At 38.5% G+C, this 19,258-nt stretch overlaps 1 pseudogene; it reads left to right on the top strand.

Moving 5' to 3' along the window:
* The first annotated feature begins 17,372 nt into the window (after positions 1-17,372).
* LOC106966412 (proliferating cell nuclear antigen-like) lies at positions 17,373-18,358 on the top strand (annotated as a pseudogene).
* The last annotated feature ends 900 nt before the right edge of the window (positions 18,359-19,258 follow it).

Here is a 19,258-nt window from a genome sequence, read left to right as displayed (position 1 = left end):
TTTTTACACACAAGAAATAATTCCTTCTAACCACCCACTACTGTGACTCAACTTGTCTATTACATTAGAAATACTGTATTAGTAGAAAGAAAGGGAGAAATTCATTTGGACAATTAGCTAACAATCATTATACTAATTCATTTCCACAAACCTTTATAATACGTCTTAAGATATCCCCCACAGAAGTACACCAGAAATTTGGGCTACAAAACAAACATTTATATTGATGCCATATTTTTTACTAATCATCCAGAGTTTGTTTTTTTTTTAATTTACATCCAAGTTAGCATGTAGTGCAATAATGATTTCAGGCGTAGATTCCAGTGATTCATCCCTATGTATAACACCCAGTGCTCATCCCAACAAGTGTCGACCTTGATGCCCCTTACCCACTTAGCCCATCCCCCCCCGACAACCCCTCTGGCAAACTTCAGTTTGTTCTCTGTATTTAAGAGTCTCTTGTGTTTTGTTCCCCTCCTTATTTTTATATTATTTTTATTTCCCTTCCCTTATGTTCATCTGTTTTGTATTTTAATTTCCACATATGAGTGAAGTCATTGATATTTGTCTTTTTCTAATTTTGCTTAGCATGATATACTTTAGCTCCATCTACTTTGTTGCAAATGGCAAGATTTCATTCTTTTTGTTTCCAAGTAATATTCCATTGTCTATATATACACCACATCTTCTTTTTTTTTTTAATTTATTCATTTTTGAGAGACAGAGTGTGAGCAGGGGAGGGGAAGAGAGAGAAAGGGAGACACAGAATCTGAAGCAGGCTCCAGGCTCTTATCTGTCAGCACAGAGCCCCATGCGGGGCTCGAACCCACAAACTGTGAGATCATGACGTGAGCCTAAGTCGGACACTTAACTGAATGAGCCATCCAGGAGCCCCTATACCACATCTTCTTTATCCTTTCATCAGTTGATGGACATTTGGGCTCTTTCCATACTTTGGCTATTGTTGACAGTGCCGTTATAAATATTGGGGTGCATGTGCCCTTTTGAAACAGATATTTATCCTTTGGATAAATATCTAGTAGTGTAATTGCTGGGTCGTAGGGTTCTACTTATTTTTTAATTAAAAAAATGTTTCTTTATTTATTTTTGAGAGACAGAGAGACAGACAGCAAGAGGGGGAGGGGCAGAGAGAGATGGAGACACAGAATCTGAAGCAGGATCCAGGCCCTGAGCTGTCAGAACAGAGCCCGTCACAGGTCTCAAATCCATGAGCTGTGAGATCATTACCTGAGCTGAAGTTTACTGATGCTTAACCGACTGAGCCACGTACCCCAGGGTAGTTCTGTTTTTAATTTTTTGAGGAACCTCCATACTGTTTTCCAGAGTGTCTGGCTGCACCAGTTTGCATTCACTCCAGCAGTGCAAAAGGGTTCCTCTTTCTCTGCATCCTCGCCAGCATCTGTTGTTGCCTGAATTGTTAATGTTAGCCATTCTGACAGGTGTGAGGTGGTATCACATTGTGGTTTAATTTCTATTTCCCTGTGATAGGTGATGTTGACCATTTTTTCATGTGTCTGTCGGCCATCTTGATGTCTTCTCTATTCGTGTCTTGCCCATTTCTTCACTGGATTATTTGTTTTTTGGGTGTTGAGTTTGATAACTTCTTTATAGATTTTGGATAGTAACAAAGGTATGTGTCATTTGCAAATATCTTCTCCCATTCCATCGGTTGCCTTTTAGTTTTGCTGATTGTTTCCTTTGCCATGCAGAAGCTTTTTATTTTGATGAGGTCCCAATAGTTCATTTTTGCTTTTGTTTCCCTTGCCTCCAGTAAGGGAAGTTGCTGCGGCCTAGGTCAAAGAGTTGCTGCGACCTAGGTCAAAGAGGTTTTTGCCTACTTTCTCCTCGAGGATTTTGATGGCTTCCTGTCTTACATTTAGGTCTTTTGTCTATTTTGAGTTTATTTTTGTGTATGGTGTAAGAAAGTGGAGCCGGTTCATTTTTCTGCATGTCACGGTTCAATTTTCCCAGCACCACTTGCTGAAAGAGACTGTCTTTATTCCATTGGATATTCTTTCTTGCTTTGTCAAAAATTAGTTGGCCATACGTTTGTGGGTCCATTTCTGGGTTCTCTATTCTGTTCCATTGATCTGAGTGTCTGTTTTTGTGCCAGTACCATACTGTCTTAATGATTACAGCTTTGTAATGCATCTTAAAGTCCAGAATTGTGATGCATCCACCTTCAGTTTTCTTTTTCAGGATTGCTTTCGCCATTTGAGGTCTTTTCTGGTTTCGTACAAATTTTAGGATTGTTTGCTCTAGCTCTGTGAAGAATGCTGGTGTTATTTTTATAGGGATTGCATCAAATATGTAGATTGCTTTGGGTAGTATCAATCTTTAACAATGCTTGTTCTTTCAATCCAGGAGCATGGAATTTTTTTCCGTTTTTTTTGTGTCTTCTTCAATTTCTTTCATAAGCTTTCTATAGTTTTCAGTGCATAGATTTTTCACCTCTTTGGTTATGTTTATTCCTAGGTATTTTATGGTTTTTGGTGCAATTGTAAATGGGATCAATTCATTGATTTCTTTTTCTGCTGTTTCATTATTGGTGTATAGAAATGCAACCGATATCTGTGCATTAATTTTATATCCTGCGACTTTGCTGAATTCATGGATCAGTTCTAGCAGTTTTTTGGTGGAATCTTTTGGGTTTTCCACATAGAATATCATGCTGACTTTAAAGAGTGAAAGTTTGACTGAACCTTGCTGACTGGGAGGCCTTTCATTTCTTTGTGTTGTCTGATTGCTGAGGCTAAGACTGCCAATACTATGTTGAATAACAGTGGCAATACTGGACATCCCTGTCGTGTTCCTGACCTTAGGGGGAAAGCTCTGTTTTTCCCCACTGAGGATGATATTAGTGGTGGGTCTTTCATATATGGCTTTTATGGTCTTGAGGTGTGATCCTTCTATCTCTATTCTCTCGAGGGTTTTTATCAACAAACGATGCTGTATTTTGTCAAATGCTTTCTCTGCATCTATTGAGAGGGTCATGTGGTTCTTGTCCTTTCTTTTATTAATGTTATGTATCACATTGATTGATTCATGGATATTGAACCAGCCCTGCATCCCAGGTATAAATCCCACTTTATTGTGGTGATTAATTCTTTTACTGTATTGTTGGATCCAGTTGGCTAGTATCTTGTTGAGAATTTTTGCATCCATGTTCATAAGGGAAATTGGTCTGAGTTCTCCTTTTTAGTAGGGACTTTGTCTGGTTTTGGAATCAAGGTAATGTTGGCCTTGTAGATTCAGTTTGAAGTTTTCCTTCCTTTTCTATTTTTTGGAACAGCTTCAAAAGAATAGATGTTTGACTAATTTTTAAACGTTTGGTAGAATTCCTCTGGAAAGCCATCCGGCCCTGGACTCTTGTTTTTTGGGAGAGTTTTGATTACTAATTCAATTTCTTTACTTGTTATGGGTTTGGTCAAATTTTCTATTTCTTCCTGTTTCAGTTTCAGTAGTTTATATGTTTCTAGGAATTTGTCCATTTCTTCCAGATTGCCCAATTTATTGGCATATTGGCTCATAATATCTCATTATTGTTTGTGTTTCTACAGTGTTGGTTGTGACCTCTCCTCTTTCATTCTTGATTTTATTTATTTGGGTCCTTTTCTTTTTCTTTTTGATCAATCTGGCTAGAGGTTTGTCAATTTTGTTAATTCTTTCAAAGAACCAGCTCCTGATTTCATTGATTTGTTCTATTGATCTTTTGATTTTGATATCATTGATTTCTGCTCTAATTTCTATTCTTTCCCATCCTCTGATGGTTTTGGGTTTTATTTGCTGTTCTTTTTTCAGCTCTTTAAGGTGTAAAGTTTTGTTGTGTGTCTGAGACCTTTCTTTCCTCTTTAGGAAGGCCTGGATTGCTATATACTTCCTTCTTATGATTGCCGTTGCTGCATCCCAGAGGTTTTGGGCTATGGTGATATCATTGTCATTTTATTCCATGTACTTTTTAATTTCCTCTTTAAGTTCTTGGTTAACTCATATATTCTTTAGTAGGATGTTCTTTAATCTCCAAGTATTTGTGGTTTTTCCGAATTTTTTCTTGTCATTGATTTTGAGTTTCATAATTAATTGGTTTATATATTTGGGTGTCTTCATGTTGGGGACATAAATGTTTACAATGTTAGATCTTGGTGGATAGACCCCTTAATTATGATATAATGCCCTTCTTCATCTCTTGTTACAGTCTTTATTTAAAAATCTAGTTTGTCTGATATAAGTAAGTATGTCTACTCCAGTTTTCTTTTGGCGACCATTAGCATGATAGATGGTTCTCTGTCTCTTTAATTTCAGTCTGAAGGTGACTTAAGGTCTAAAATAGGTCTCTTGTAAACAGAATATAGATGAATCTTGTTTTCTTATCCATTCTGATACTCTATGTCTTTTGATTGGAGTGTTTAGTCCATTGACATTTAGAGTGAGTACTGAAAGATATGAATTTATTGCCATTGTGTTGCCTGTAGAGTTGGAGTTTCTGGTGGTATTCTCTTGTTCTTTCTAGTCTTTGTTGCTTTTGGTCTTTTTGTTTTGTGTTGTTTCATCTTTTCTTCCCTCAGAGAGTCCTCCTTAAAATTTCTTGGTCACAAACTCCTTTATTTTTTGTTTGAAAATCTCTTTTTTTCATTAAATTTTTTAAAAAAGTTTGTTTATTTATTTTTGAGAGAGAGAGAGAGAGAGAGAGAGAGAGAGAGAGAGAGAGAACATGAGCAGGGAGGAGCAGAGAGAGAGGGAGATATAGAATCTGAAGCAGGCTCCGAGCTGTCAGCATAGAGCCTAATGCAGGGCTGAAACTCACAAACTGAGATCATGACCTGAGCCAAAGTCAGATGCTTAACCAACTGAACCACTCAGGCGCCCCTTGTCTGGGAAACTCTTTATCTCTCCTTCTATTTTGAATTATAGCCTTGCTTGATAAAGAATTCTTGGCTGCATATTTTTCTGATTCAGCAAGTTGAATATATCCTGCCACTCCTTGCTGTCCTGCCAAGTTTCTGTGGATAGGTCTGCTGTGAACCTGATCTGTCTTCCCTTGTATGGTAAGAACCTTTTTTTCTTTGTTGCTTTCATAATTCTTTCCTTGTCTGTTTATTTTGTGAATTTGACTATGATATGCCTTGTTGATGGTTGTTTTTTGTTGAATCTAATGGGAGTTCTCAGTGCTTCTTGGATAGTGATGTCTGTGTCTTTCCCCAGATTAGAAAAGTTTTCAGCTGTAATTTGTTCACATAAACCTTCTCCCCTTTTTTCTCTGTCTTCATCTTCTGGGACTCTTATGATTTGGATGTTATTCCTTTTTAATAAGTCACTGAGTTCTCTAATTCTTGTATCATGTTCTTTTGCCTTAGTTTCCCTCTTTTTTCTGCTTCATTATTCTCTATAATTTTGTCTTCTATGTCACTTACTCGCTGCTCTGCTTCATCCATCCTTTCCGTCGTGGCAAAAGCCCCTATCTTTGATTTCTTTTGTTGTCTGTTGTGGGTAGGACGTCCAGCACTATGTTGAATAAAAGTGGTGAGAATGGACATCATTCCTGTCTTGTTCCTGACCATAGAGGAAAAGCTCTCAGTTTTCCTCCATTTAGTATGATGTTACCTGTGGGTTTTTCATATATGGCCTTTATTATGTTGAGATATGTTCCCTCTAAACCTACTTTATTGTGTTTTTTTATCATGAATGAATGTTGTCCTTTGTCAAGTGTTTTTTCTGCATCTATCGAAATGATCATATAGTTCTTATTCTTTCTTGTATTAATGTGATGTATCACATTGATTAATTAGCAAATATTGAACCTCAATGGCAACCCAGGAATAAATCCCACACGATCATGGTGAATGATTTTTTTTAATGTATCGTTGGGTTCTGTTTGCTAGTATTTTGTTGAGGATTTTTGCATTGATATTCATCAGAGTTATTGGCCTATAGTTCTCTTTTATGTGTGTGTGTGTCTTTATCTGGTTTTGGTATCAGGGTAATTCTGGCCTCATAGAATGAATTTGGAAGTTTTCCTTCCTTTTCTATCTTTTGGAATAGTTTGAGAAGAAAAGATATTAACTCTTCTTTGTTTTTTATGCTTTTATTTGTTTATTTTGAGAGAGAGAGAGAACATGCAAGTGGGGGAGGGACAGAAAGAGAGGGGAATAGAGAATCCCAAGCAGTCTCTGCATTGACAGCACAGAGCCTGATGCAGGGATTGATCTCATGACAATGAGAGCATTACCTGAACCGAAATCAACAGTTGGACACTTAACCCACTGAGCCAGCCAGGAGCCCCCGACTTTTCAAATGTTTGGTAAAATTCTTCTGTGAAGCCAACTGGTCCTGGACTTTGTTTGTTAGGTGTTTTTTGATTACTAACTCAATTTCTTGCTAGTTATTATTCTGTTCAAGTTTTCTATTTCTTCCTGTTTCAGTTTTGGGAAGTTATATGTTTCTAGAAATTTACCCATTTCTTCTAGTTTGTCCAATTTGTTGGCATATGGCATTTCATAATATTCTCTTATAATTGTTTGTATTTCTGTGGTGTTGGTTGTTATTTCTTTTCTCTCTTCTGTTGGTTCCTTTCTCTTTCCTTTTTGATAAGTTTGGCTAGAGGGCTATCAACTTTATTAATTTTTTCAAAGAACAACCCCTTGTTTCATTGATCTGTTTTATTGTTTTTTAGTTTCTGTATCATTTGTGTCTTCTCTAATATTTATTATTTCCTTCCTTCTTCTGGCTTTAGATTTTGTTTTTCTTTTTCCAGCTCCTTTAGGTGTAAAGTTAGGTTATTTGAGACTTTTCTTGCTCCTTGAAGTAGTCCTGTATTGCTCTATAATTCCCTCTTAGGGCTGCTTTTGCTGCATCCAAAACATTTTGGATTGTTGTGTTTTTATTTTCATTTGTTTCCATGTATTTTTTCATTTCTTCTCTTATTTCCTGGCTTACCCATTCATTGTTTAGTAGCATGTTATTGAACTTCCATGTATTTGTGGTCTTTCTGGATTTTTTCTTGTGGTTGACATCTAGTTTCATAGCATTGTGGTCAGAAAAGGAACATGGTAGAACTTCAATCTTCTTATATTGCCTAAGGCCTGTTTTGTGACCCAATATATGATCTATTCTGGAGAATAGAATAGTGCATGTGCACTTGAAAAGAATGTGCATTCTGCTGTTTTGGGATGGGAAGTTCTGAATGTATCTGTTAAGTCTATCTGATCCAGTGTGTCATTCAAAGCCATTGTTTCCTTGCTGATTTTCTGTTTAAAGATTTTCCTTTCTAAATTTTTTATTTTTATTTTTTTATTAAAAATTTTTTTAATGTTCATTTATTTTTGACAGAGAGAGAGAGAGAGAGACAGAGCATGAGTGAGGGGGGAGGGGCAGAGAAAGGGAGATACAGAATCTGAAGCAGGCCCCAGGCTCTGAGCTGTCAGCACAGGCGCTGACACAGGGCTCGAACTCACGGACTGCAAGATCAAGACCCGAGGTGAAGTCGGACGCTCAACCAACTGAGCCACCCAGGTGCCCCTCTAAATTTTTTTTTAAACGTTTATTCATTTTTTGATACAGAGAGACAGAGCACGAGTGGGGGAGGGGCAGAGAGAGAGGGAGACATAGAATCTGAAACAGGCTCCAGGCTCCGAACTGACAGCACAGATCCCCATGCAGGGCTCGAACTCATGGACTGGGAGACCATGACCTGAGCTGAAGGTGGATGCCCAATGGCTGAGCCACCCAGGTGCCCCAAAAGATTTTACTTTAAGTAATCTCTACACCCAACATGGGGCTTTAACTTACAACCTGAAGATCAAGAGTCGAATGCTTTACCAACTGAGGCAGCTAGGTACCCCTGATTTTTTGTTTAGATGACATGTCCATTGATATAAGTGGTGTATTAAATCCCCCTACTATTATTGTGTTAATATCAATTAGTTCCTTTATGTTTGCTATTAATTGTTTTATATATTTGAGGGCTCTCCTGTTGGGTGCATAAATGTTTACAATTGTTACATATTTTTGTTGGGTTGTCTCCTTTATAATTATATAGTGCCCTTCTCTGTCTCTTGTGATAGTCTTTTTTTTTTAATTAAAAATTATTTTTACATTTATTTATTTTTGGGAGACAGAGAAAGACAGAGCACAAGTGGGGGAGGGGCAAAGAGAGAATGAGACACAGAATCCAAAGCAGGCTCCATGCTCTCAGCTCTGAGGTTGCACTTTGTGCTTTTTTTCTTTTTTCGCATAAAAACATATCCTGGAAATAACACCAGCATTCTTCACAGAGCTAGAGCAAACGATCCTGAAATTTGTATGGAACCAGAAAAGACCCTGAATAGCCAAAGAAACCTTGAAAAAGAAAACCAAAGCTGGAGGCATCACAATCCCAGGCTTCAAGATGTATTATAAAGCTGCAATCATCAAGACAGTATGGTACTGACACAAAAACTGTATCTAAAGGAACAGAATAGAGAACCCAGATAGGGACCCACAAATGTATGGCCAACTAATCTTTGCCAAAGCAGGAAAGAATATGCAATGGAATAAAGACAGTTTCTTTAGCAAATGATGTTGGGAAAACTGGACAGTGACATGCAGAAAAATGAACCTGGACCACTTTCTTACACCATACACAAAAATAAACTAAAAATGGATGAAAGACCTAAACGTCAGACAGGAAGCCATCAAAATCCTAGAGGACAAAGCAGGCAAAAACCTCTTTGACCTAGGCTGCAGTGACTTCTTACTCAACATGTCTCTGGAGGCAAGGGAAACAAAAGCAAAAATGAACTATTGAGACCTCATCAAAATGGAAAGCTTCTGCATAGAGAAGGAAACAATCAGCAAAAGTAAAAAGCAACAGACGGAATGGGAGAAGATATTTACAAATGACATTTCAGATGAAGGGTTAGTGTAATCTATAAAGAAGTTATCAAACTCAACACCCCAAAAACAAATAATCCCGTGAGGAAATGGGCAAAAGACATGAATAGACACTTCTCCAAGAAGACATCCTGATGGCCGACAGACACATGAAAAGATGTTCAACATCACTCATCATCAGGGAAATACAAATCAAAACCACAATGAGATATCACCTCACACCTGTCAGAATGGCTAACATTAACAACTCAGGCAACGACAGATGTTGGCGAGGATGTGGAGAAAGCGTGTCTCTTTTGCACTGTTGGTGGGAATGCAAACTGGTGCAGCCACTCTGGAAAACAGTATGGAGGTTCCTTAAAAGATTAAAAATAGAACTACCCTATGACCCAGCAATTGCACTACTAGGTATTTACCCAAGAGATACAGGTGTGCTATTTCGAAGGGGCGCATGCACCCCAATGTTTATAGCAACGCAATTGACAATAGCTGAAGTATGGAAAGAGCCCAAGTGTCCACCAATGGATGAATGGATAAAGAAGAAGTGGTATATCTACACAATGGAGTATTACTCAACAATCAAAAAGAATGAAATCTTGCCATTTGCAACTACATGGATGGAAGTGGAGAGTATTAGGCTAAGTGAAATTAGTCAGTCAGAGAAAGACCAATATCGTATGAGTCCACTTATATGAGGACTTTAAGATACAAAACAGATGAACATAAGGGAAGTGAAGCAAAAATAATATAAACACAGGGAGGGGGACAAAACATAAAAGTTTCTTAAATATAAAGAACAAACTGATGGTTGCTGGAGGGGTTTTAGGAGGGGTGATGATCTAAATGGGTAAGGGGCATTAAGGAATCTACTCCTGAAATCATCGTTACACTGTATGCTAACTTGGCTGTAAATTAAACAATAAATAGATAACAATATATTAAAAAATAAATCTATACTAAATAATAAGGTCTATTAATTAAAAAATAATAAGGCATCTATTTTGGCTAATGTTAAAAAAAATTTTTTTAATGTTTATTTTTGAGACAGAGAGAGACAGAGCATGAACGGGGGATGGTCAGAGAGAGAGGGAGACACAGAATCTGAAGCAGGCTCCAGGCTCTGAGCTGTCCGCACAGAGCCCAACGCGGGGCTCAAACTCACAGACCACGAGATCATGACCTGAGCCGAAGTCGGACGCTCAACCAACTGAGCCACCCAGGCGCCCCTATTTTGGCTAATGTTTAACAAAAGACTAATGTCCAAATATTAGCTCCACAATATCTAGCATTAAATGTGTTGTAAATTTGAGTTGTAAATGCAATTTTACTCCTGTGGCTGTAAACTAATGTTTGACCAGGCAAATTAAAATGTCACATTTGAAAAATAAATAAATAAATTCTCTATCAGTTATGTTATTTATATCTGTTTTGCTTGGATCTCTGGCTGTGACTTTATAGCGTTTTTTCATTTGGAATAAATTCCTCTGTCTTCTCATTTTGTCTAAGTCTCTGCCATCTTCTCTGTGTCAGAAATCCCAGTTATGTCTCCTCTTCCTGAAAGTAATGGCCTTATGAAGAAGAGAGCCTGTAGTGTGCAGGGTCTGGCACTTCAGGGAATGCCTCTAGCATGTGTTACATGGGCTCTGCTGTTGTGTTCTAGCTGCTCTGTCCTCCAGGCCAGTCATCTGCAGAGGCTCTCCCTGCCTGCTGTGGGCAATGCTTGTTCCTGGCCTGGATGTAGTGAGTTTTAACTAGGTATGCTATGGTCTGCTTGTGAAATGAGACCTGTTACCACCTCTCCTGGAACTGAGGACCTGCAAAACTCTGTTGTTAGGAGATGTGTTGTGGGCAGGAGTTTGTGTGGTCTTCTACAGGAGGGGTCTGCCTTGCTGGGACTGAGCAGGGCAGTTCTATCAGAGCCCAAGGCAGTGGGACTTGGTGTAAGCACATTAGGTAGCCAATGTCTACACTGTGTTGCTTCCTGCAGGTGGATCTGCGTTTCTGTTGAGGGCCATCAGAGAAGAATGGCACTATTCAGCTCCCTTGTTCCCAGAGAGGTGCCTCTGTGAGCACTGCCTCTCAGGGACACTCTCCAAGAAGAGAAGAATGAATAATCTCTCCACTGTGTGTCCCATGTGTTCTTCAGATGGACGTTTCCATGCTGTTGTCACACATCCTCCAGGGTTGTTTGCCTGCCTTCTCTGTAAGAGCAGTGCAGTGCCTGCAGGGCTCAATCCCAGCCAAGTCTGGGGACCTTTACTTCTCCAGGCTTTAAGCTGCCCTATTTGCAAGGAGGCATGAAATTCAGCCCCTCTTGCTTTCCAAGCCAATGGCTGTGGGGAAATATTCTCCCTGTGTATTCGCCTGTGTGCTTCTCACTCTCGCCCTTCTATGTGACCACAGCTCCCCTCCCTCAACAGCAGCCAGGATCCATCTCCTCTCTAAGCTGCTTCACCATACTTTCTACCTTCTTCAATGTGGACTCTTGTCTCCCTTTAGTTTTGGAGCTTGTTCTGTCAGTCTTCAGGCTGATTTCTGGGGTATTTAGGATGATTTGATAGTTACCTAGTTACATTGGTGGGATGAGGTGAGCCTAGGGTCCTCCTTGTCTGTCACCATTTTCCTCTCTGACTAGGCTTATTGGGATTTTTTTTTCTCAATTTCTTTTCTGCTACTTTGTTATTAGCATTTGGAAATGCAACAGATTTTTATAGATTAATTTTGTATCATATGACTTTATTAGTTTTAATAATTTTCTTTGGTGGAGTCTCTAAGGTTTTCTACTTATACTAGCGTGTCACATACAAATACTGACAGTTTTATTTCTTCCTTAACAATTTGGATACTTTTATTTCTTTTTCTTGTCTGACTGCTGTGACTAGGACTTTCAGTAGTATGTTGAATAAAAGTGGTGAGAGGGGACATCCTTGTCTTGTCCCTGACCTTAGGGGAAAAGCTTTCAGTTTTTCACTGATTTTAGTTGTGGGTTTGTCATATATGACCTTTATTATGTTGAGCTTGTTCCCTCTAAATGTGCTTTGTTGAGAATTTTTGAATTTTTTATTATTTATTATTTTTTAAAACATTATTTATTATTGAGAGACAGAGGACACAGAGCGTGAGCAGGGGAGGGTCAGAGAGAGGGGGAGACACAGAATCTGAAGCAGGCTCCAGACTCTGAGCTGTCAGCACAGAGCCTGAGGTGGGGCTCGAATTCACAAACCTGAGATCATGAACTGAGCCGAAGCCGGACGCTTAACCATCTGAGCCACCCAGCTGTCCCGAGTTTACTTTTTATCATGAACAGATGTTGAATTTTGTCAAAAGCTTTTTCTGCATCTGTTGAGATGATTATATGATTTCTATCCTTCATTTGTTAATTGATTTGCTGATGCTGAACCATCCTTGCATCTCTGGAATGGATCCCACTTGATTGTGGTGGATGACTTTTTAAAATGTATTGTTGAATTTCATTTGTTAATATTTTGTTGAGGATTTTTGCACCTGTGCTCATCAGGGATATTGGCTTGTAGTTTTTTGTTTTGTTTTGTTTTGTTTTTGTAGTGTCCTTGTCTGGTTTTGGTATCAGGGTAATGCTGGCCTCCTAGAATGAATTTGGAAGTTTTCCTTACTCTCCTATTTTTTGGAATAGTTTGAGAAGGAAAGGTATTAACTTATCTTTAAATGGTTAGTAGAATTCAGATGTGAAGCCATCTGGTCCTGAACTCTTATTTTTGTTTGTTTTTTTATTTAAAAAATTTTTTTAACATTTATTCATTTTTGTGAGACACAGAGAGACAGAGCATGAGTGGGGGAGGGGCAGAAAGAATTCAAAGCAGGCTCCAGGCTCTGAGCTGTCAGCACAGAGCCCAATGTGGGGCTCGCACCCATGAACTGTGAGATCATGACCTGAGCTTAAGGCAGACGCTTAACCGACTGAGCCACCCAGGTGCCCCACTGAACTCTTGTTTGTTGGGAGTTTTTTGTACTGATTCAATTTCGTCCGTAGCAATCTGTCTGTTCAAATTTTCTTTTTTTTTTTTTTTAACGTTTATTTATTTTTGAGACAGAGAGAGACAGAGCATGAACGGGGGAGGGGAAGAGAGAGAGGGAGACACAGAATCGGAAGCAGGCTCCAGGCTCTGAGCCATCAGCCCAGAGCCCTACGCGGGGCTCGAACTCACGGACTGCGAGTTTGTGACCTGAGCTGAAGTCGGACGCCCAACTGACTGAGCCACCCAGGCGCCCCCAGATTTTCTATTTCTTCCTGATTTAGTCTTGGAAGACTGTGTGTTTCTAGGAATTTATCCATTTCTTCTAGGCTTTTATTTATTGGCATACAATTTATCCTAGTAATATCTTATAAAACTTTGTATTTGTGTAGTGTTAGTTGTAATTTCTCCTCTTTCATTACTGATACAATTTATTTTGGTTCTCTTTCTCTCTCTGATGAATCTAAAGTTTTATCAATTTTGTTTATAGTTTTGAAGAACCTCTCTTAATTCTAGTGATTTTTTCTTTTTTTTTTTTTTGTTGTTTCTATTTAATTTATTTCCACTCTGATTTTCATTATTTTCTTTCTTCTGTTAGCTTTGGCTTTGTTTGTTCCTCTTTTTCTAGTTACTTTCGGTGTAAGTTTAGATTTTTTTTTGAGATTTTTCTTGTTGCTTGAATTAGCCTTCTGTCACTATAAATTTCCCTCCTAGAATTGCTTTTGCTGTATCTCAAAGATTTTGAACCAATGTGTTTCCATTTTCACTTCTCAAGGTATTATTCACTTCCTCTTTGATTCTTAATTGATCTATTGGCTGGTTAGCAGCATGTTGTTTAGCCTCCATGTGTTTGTGTGTGCGTGTGTTCTTTTTTTTTTTTTTTTGCTTTAGGATTTCTTCTTATAATTGATTTCTAGTTTGAATCTGTTATGCTAAAAAAGATACTTGATATGATTTCAATCTTTTTATGGAGACTTGTTTCATCTTTTTATGGAGACATGTGACCTGTTCTGGAGAATGTTCCATGTGCACTTGAAAAGAGTGTGTATGATGCTGGTTTTTTGGGTGGAATGTTCTGTATACATCTATTAAATCCATCTAGTCTAATGTGTGATTCACAGCCACTCTTTCCTTATTGATTTTCTATCTGGATGATATATCAAAATTGATATGTGAGGTGTTAGAGTCACCCATTATTATTGTATGACCGTCAAGTTCTCCCTTTATGTCTGTTAATAGTTGCTTTATGCATTTAGGTGCTTTTATGTTGGGCGCATAGATATTTACAATTGTTAGATCCTCTATTTGGATTGATTACTTTATCATTATGTGTTACCATTCTTTGTCTATTGTTAGCTTTTGTTTTAAGGTCTATTTTGTCAGATATAAGTTTACTACCCAAGCTTTTTGTCACTTCCATTTGTATGGAGTAGCTTTTCCATCTCTTCTCTTTCAATATGTGTGGGTCTTTAGGTTTGAAGTGAGTGTCTTATTTTTTTTAATTTTTTTTATTAAAATTTTTTTTTTAACATTTATTTATTTTTGAGACAGAGAGAGACAGAGCATGAACGCGGGAGGGTCAGAGAGAGGGAGACAAAGAATCTGAAACAGGCTCCAGGCTCCGAGCTGTCAGCACAGAGCCCGACACCGGGCTCGAACTCACGGACCACGAGATCTTGACCTGAGCCAAAGTCGGCCGCCCAACCGACTGAGCCACCCAGGCACCCCGAAGTGAGTGTCTTATAAACAGCATAGAGGTGATTCTTTTTTTTTTTTTCTTAATCCATTCAGCCACCCTATGTTGTTTTTTTTTAATTTTTTAATGTTTATTTATTTTTGAGAGAGACAGAGAGACATAGTGCAAGCAGGGGAGGGGCAGAGAGAAGGAGACACAGAATCTGAAGCAGGCTTCAGGCTCTGAACTGTTTGCACAAAGCCCGACTTGGGGCTCGAACTCATGGACTGCAAGATCATGACCTGAGCGGAAGTCAGATGCTTCACCAACTGAGCCACCCAGTCGCCCCCACCCTATGTTTTTTGATTGGAACTTTTAGACCATTTATATTTGAATTAATTATTAATAAGTATGTACTTAGCCATTTTGTTAATTGTTTTCTGGTTGTTTTTGTAGTTCTTCTCTATTCCTCTCTTCTTGCTCTTTTCCATTGTGATTTGATGACTTTTTTAGTGTTATGCTTGGATCTCTTTCTTTTTATTTTTGTGTGTACCTATTATAGGTTTTGGGTTTGTGGTTATGATGAGGTTCATATATAATATCCTATGTATATAGCAATCTATATTAAGTTGATGGTTTTAAAATTTTGAATTCATCCAAAAAGCACTGTATTATTACTCCCTGCCTTCTACAAAAGTACATTTTTTTAGTTGAATAGAAATCTCACTTAGAAAAAAACATTTTCCAAATGTTTATTTGTTTTTGAGAGAGAATGTGCACACATGTGCATGCAAGTGGGGGAGGGACAGAGAGAGAGGGAGACAGAGGATCTGAAGCAGGCTCTGCACTGATAGTAGAGAGCCTGATGTGGGGCTTAAACTCATGAACCTTGAGATCATGACGTGATCTCACTGCACTGATAGTGTGGAAGTTGCTTGGGATTCTCTCTCTCTCTCTCTCTCTCCCACTCTCTCTGCTCCTCCCCTGCTTGTGCACTCACTCTCTCTCTCTCTCTGTCTCTCTCAAAAATAAATAAAATAAAAATAAATAAATAAACTAAGTTTGCAACCAGAGGAGAAGCATGATTTTAACACATTTAGGATATTGAAGTGTTCAAAAGACATTAATGTTATAGCAAGTAAAAATAAAGTGATTGCCCTAACTACAATATGAAGAAAATGTTACAATGAAGATAGTTTGAACAAACGCTATTGGAGGTATTGTTATATCTCACATTCTGTATCTCAAACTTATGTTCCTTATTTTCCACAAAAAATTGAAACAATAAAGAAATGTAGTTAGAGAAAATATACATGTGCTGATAATTGAATTAGACTTGAAGAATGATCTGGTTTCTCCTTTACATTGAAGGATGATGATAAGATACTGAGATGAAGACAATTCATTTGTCTAGGAAAAGGAATGTATTGTTTCTGTAATCACAGTTCTATTGGTGTGAACTACAATTCGCAATCCAGACCTAATAAAATTCAAAAGACAGACTTGAATGTGAGCTAGCTGTGCACACTGCATTGTAACTTGTATTTGAAGCCATCCTAAACCTACAACTAGCAAGCACACACATTGCAATGTAGTCTTCTTAATTCTGGCGGGAGGGTTATGTGTTACATTTAAATATTAGCAAATAACATTTTAGGAAAGCGTGGTTATGATTTTACTTTACTATGTGTTATGGGCCGATTTGTGTCCTCCACCAAATTCATATATCTTGGAGTCTAAACAGCCGGTCCCTCAGGATGTGACTATATTCAGAGATAGGGTCTTTAAAGCGGTGATATTGTTAAAATGAGGCCATTTAGGGTGGATTCCTGATCCAGACTGATTGGCATCCTTACAAGAAGTGGGGATTAGATCAGAGACACCAAAGGTGCAGGTGCACTGAGGAAAGTTATGTGAAGACACTTCTGCCACCCAAGGGGAGAGCCTTCAGGAGAAACCAAACCTGCTTATACTTTGATCTTGGACTCCCAGCCTCCAAAATTGTGAGATAATAAATCTCTGCTATTTCATCCCTGACATCAGTGATATTTTGTTTGGCAGCCCGAACAAACTATATACAATATATACATAATAGGTAGTAGAGTTTGTGAAATTTTAGTTTCTGTTGCATGTATGGGTACTGAGTCTCAATGCAAGATGCATTTCTTATTATGGGTTATAGGTCAAAGTGTTGGAAAAACATTGAATTAGAAGAAATGAAGGATTGTTGCTTCGCAGCTCTGAAACAAGCCAGTTGAACCAGAAACTTGCACTATGCAGACCTGGAGAAACTCTGGCCCTGCCTTTCACAGGGAGAAGCTTAAGTTAGAGAAATGCTCTCCAAAGCTTTGTGCTTCTTCCAAAAATAAGTCTAGAATAGGGTTCCAGGGTGGAGTTTGGGGATGGAATTCACAGGGCCTGTGAACTTGGATAGAAAAAAGATACATATTTATTTTCACTAATGTGTATCTGAAAATGACCTTTTCTATCAATTACAGATGGAAGCAACAGATTTCAGTAATATTAGCAGTACTGGTAACTTTGTCACCAATTGAAATCACCCATGTTTCCACACCATGTCACACAAACTGAACCTTGATATATAGACTACAACCATCATTATATCAAAAGTATATGGGTTTGTAGGTTATCTCCCTGGACCTCGGCTTTCCCTTCTGCATTTGCTGGCTGGCTCTTACCCTGTGATGCTGGAGCAGGCTACAACTTGCTCCTGGGCTCTGTCTGTAGCTGCGTCGTTCGAGGCACGCCTGGTCCAGGCATCATCCTGAAGAAGGTGTTGGAGGCGCTTAAGGATCTCATCAACGAGGCCTGCTGGGACGTGAGCTCTGCACAGCCTGGACTCCTCCCATGTCTCCCTGGTGCAGCTCACCCTGTCTTCTGAGGACTTCAACATGTACCCACTGCTACCGCAACTTGGCCTTGGGTGTGAACCTCACCAGCATGTCCAAAACACTAAGATGTGATGGCATTGAAGACATCATTACCCTAAGGGCTGGAGATAATACGGACACCCTGGCACTTGTATTCGAAGCTCCAAACCAAGAAAAGGTTTCAGACTATGAATGAAGTTAATGGATTTAGCTGTTGAACAACTCGGAGTTCCAGAACAAGAGGAGCTATGAAGTAAATATGCCTTCTGGTGAATCTGCACGTGTATGCCGAGATCTCAGTCATATTGGAGATGCTGTTGTAATTTCCTGTGCAAAATATGGAGTGAAGTTTTCTGCAAGTGGAGAAAGAGGAAATAGAAATAGTAAGTTGTCACAAACAGGTAATGTTGATAAAGAGGAGAAAGCTGTTACCATAGAGATGAATCAGCCTGTTCAGCTAACTTTTGCACTGAGATACCTGAACTTCTTTACAAAAGCCCAGCACTCTCTCCTACAGTAACACTCAGTATGTCTGCAGATGAACTCCTGCTGCAGAGTATAAAATTGCAGACATGGGACACTTAAAGTACTATTTGGCTCCCAAGATCGAGGATGAAGAAGGATCTTAGGCATTCTTAAAATCCAAGAAAATAAAATTAAGCTCCTCGAGAACTGCTTCTGAGATGCCAGCACATACTCAAGTCTCTTCTGTCTCCGAATTTGTACCTCTCAGTACATATGTAGATATTTTATGTAAATAACCTATTTCTTCCTCCATTCTTTACAGTTTGTTTAAAGAATAAAGTCCGAAGTCAAATCTAGTCTTGTTAACCTAGAAATATCTCTGCCTTAATCTAGAAATACCCATGATTTTCATAACAAAAGGGTTTTGACTCTAAATGCAGTTTTAATTTTTTCAATTTAAATAAAAGTTGTTTGAATTTCAAACATCACAACACAGTGCCTCCATTTGGACCGTGACTGTTGCACGTATCCTAGGGAATTCAGTTCAAGCTACTGTTTTCTAGAAATGTGTCTATTTTTTCTGCCTAGAGGAGCCTGATAAATAATACATTAGATATGGCATTAAAAGTATTCCAAATACAGCAGGTGACAAGATATCTGGGGGGGAGAGGATTCATTTGCCAAAATTACTTTGGTGTTCTTCTATCTTTAACTCAAGAAATAAACAGAAGTATAGACCAAATCCTATATATTTAGTTATTTTGCCAATTTTGTTAGCAAAACTAAAACTTTAAGAAGCTTCATGAACCCAAAGCTGTGTGTGTTTTAGAAGCCTAGCAGTGCTATAGGGCAGTGTTTTTTTAGCCTAGGGAAACTTTTCAAAGAATCTTGAAAGATTTAGTAGATATGAATTAAGGCCCAAGGAGTATGTTTGTGCAAAAATAATTTTTATAGGATAACTAGCCTTTTTGGGGACTTAATCCCAGCAGTTGTGAAACAGATTGTTGAAATGTTCTTACTAATGGTGCCACAAGGCCACAAACTGGCATACTACATATTGAGAATTGCTTCATTAAAGCCTTTTTCCTTGTGTATTTTGGCCTTTGTGGTTTAAATGACTGGTTTCTTTGGTGTAATACCTGGAAGAACTCACAATCCAGTAGGTTACTGTTCATTACCTTCTGTGTGCCTGGGGGGTGGGGAAGGAGATGGAAAAGGGGCCTGATGGGAGTTTTGGGAGTGATGTAACTAACGTATGTAGAATGTGGTGATGGTTCCAAGACTATGCACTAGTCAAACTCCTCCAATTGTATTTTATTGTATGTAAATTATACTTTAATAAATCT

Source organism: Acinonyx jubatus, chromosome C1 (assembly GCF_027475565.1).
Source record: "Acinonyx jubatus isolate Ajub_Pintada_27869175 chromosome C1, VMU_Ajub_asm_v1.0, whole genome shotgun sequence".
NCBI classification, from domain to species: domain Eukaryota; kingdom Metazoa; phylum Chordata; class Mammalia; order Carnivora; family Felidae; genus Acinonyx; species Acinonyx jubatus.
The sequence above is the reverse complement of the archived record's forward strand: the minus strand, read 5'-3'. Positions and strand labels throughout refer to the sequence as shown.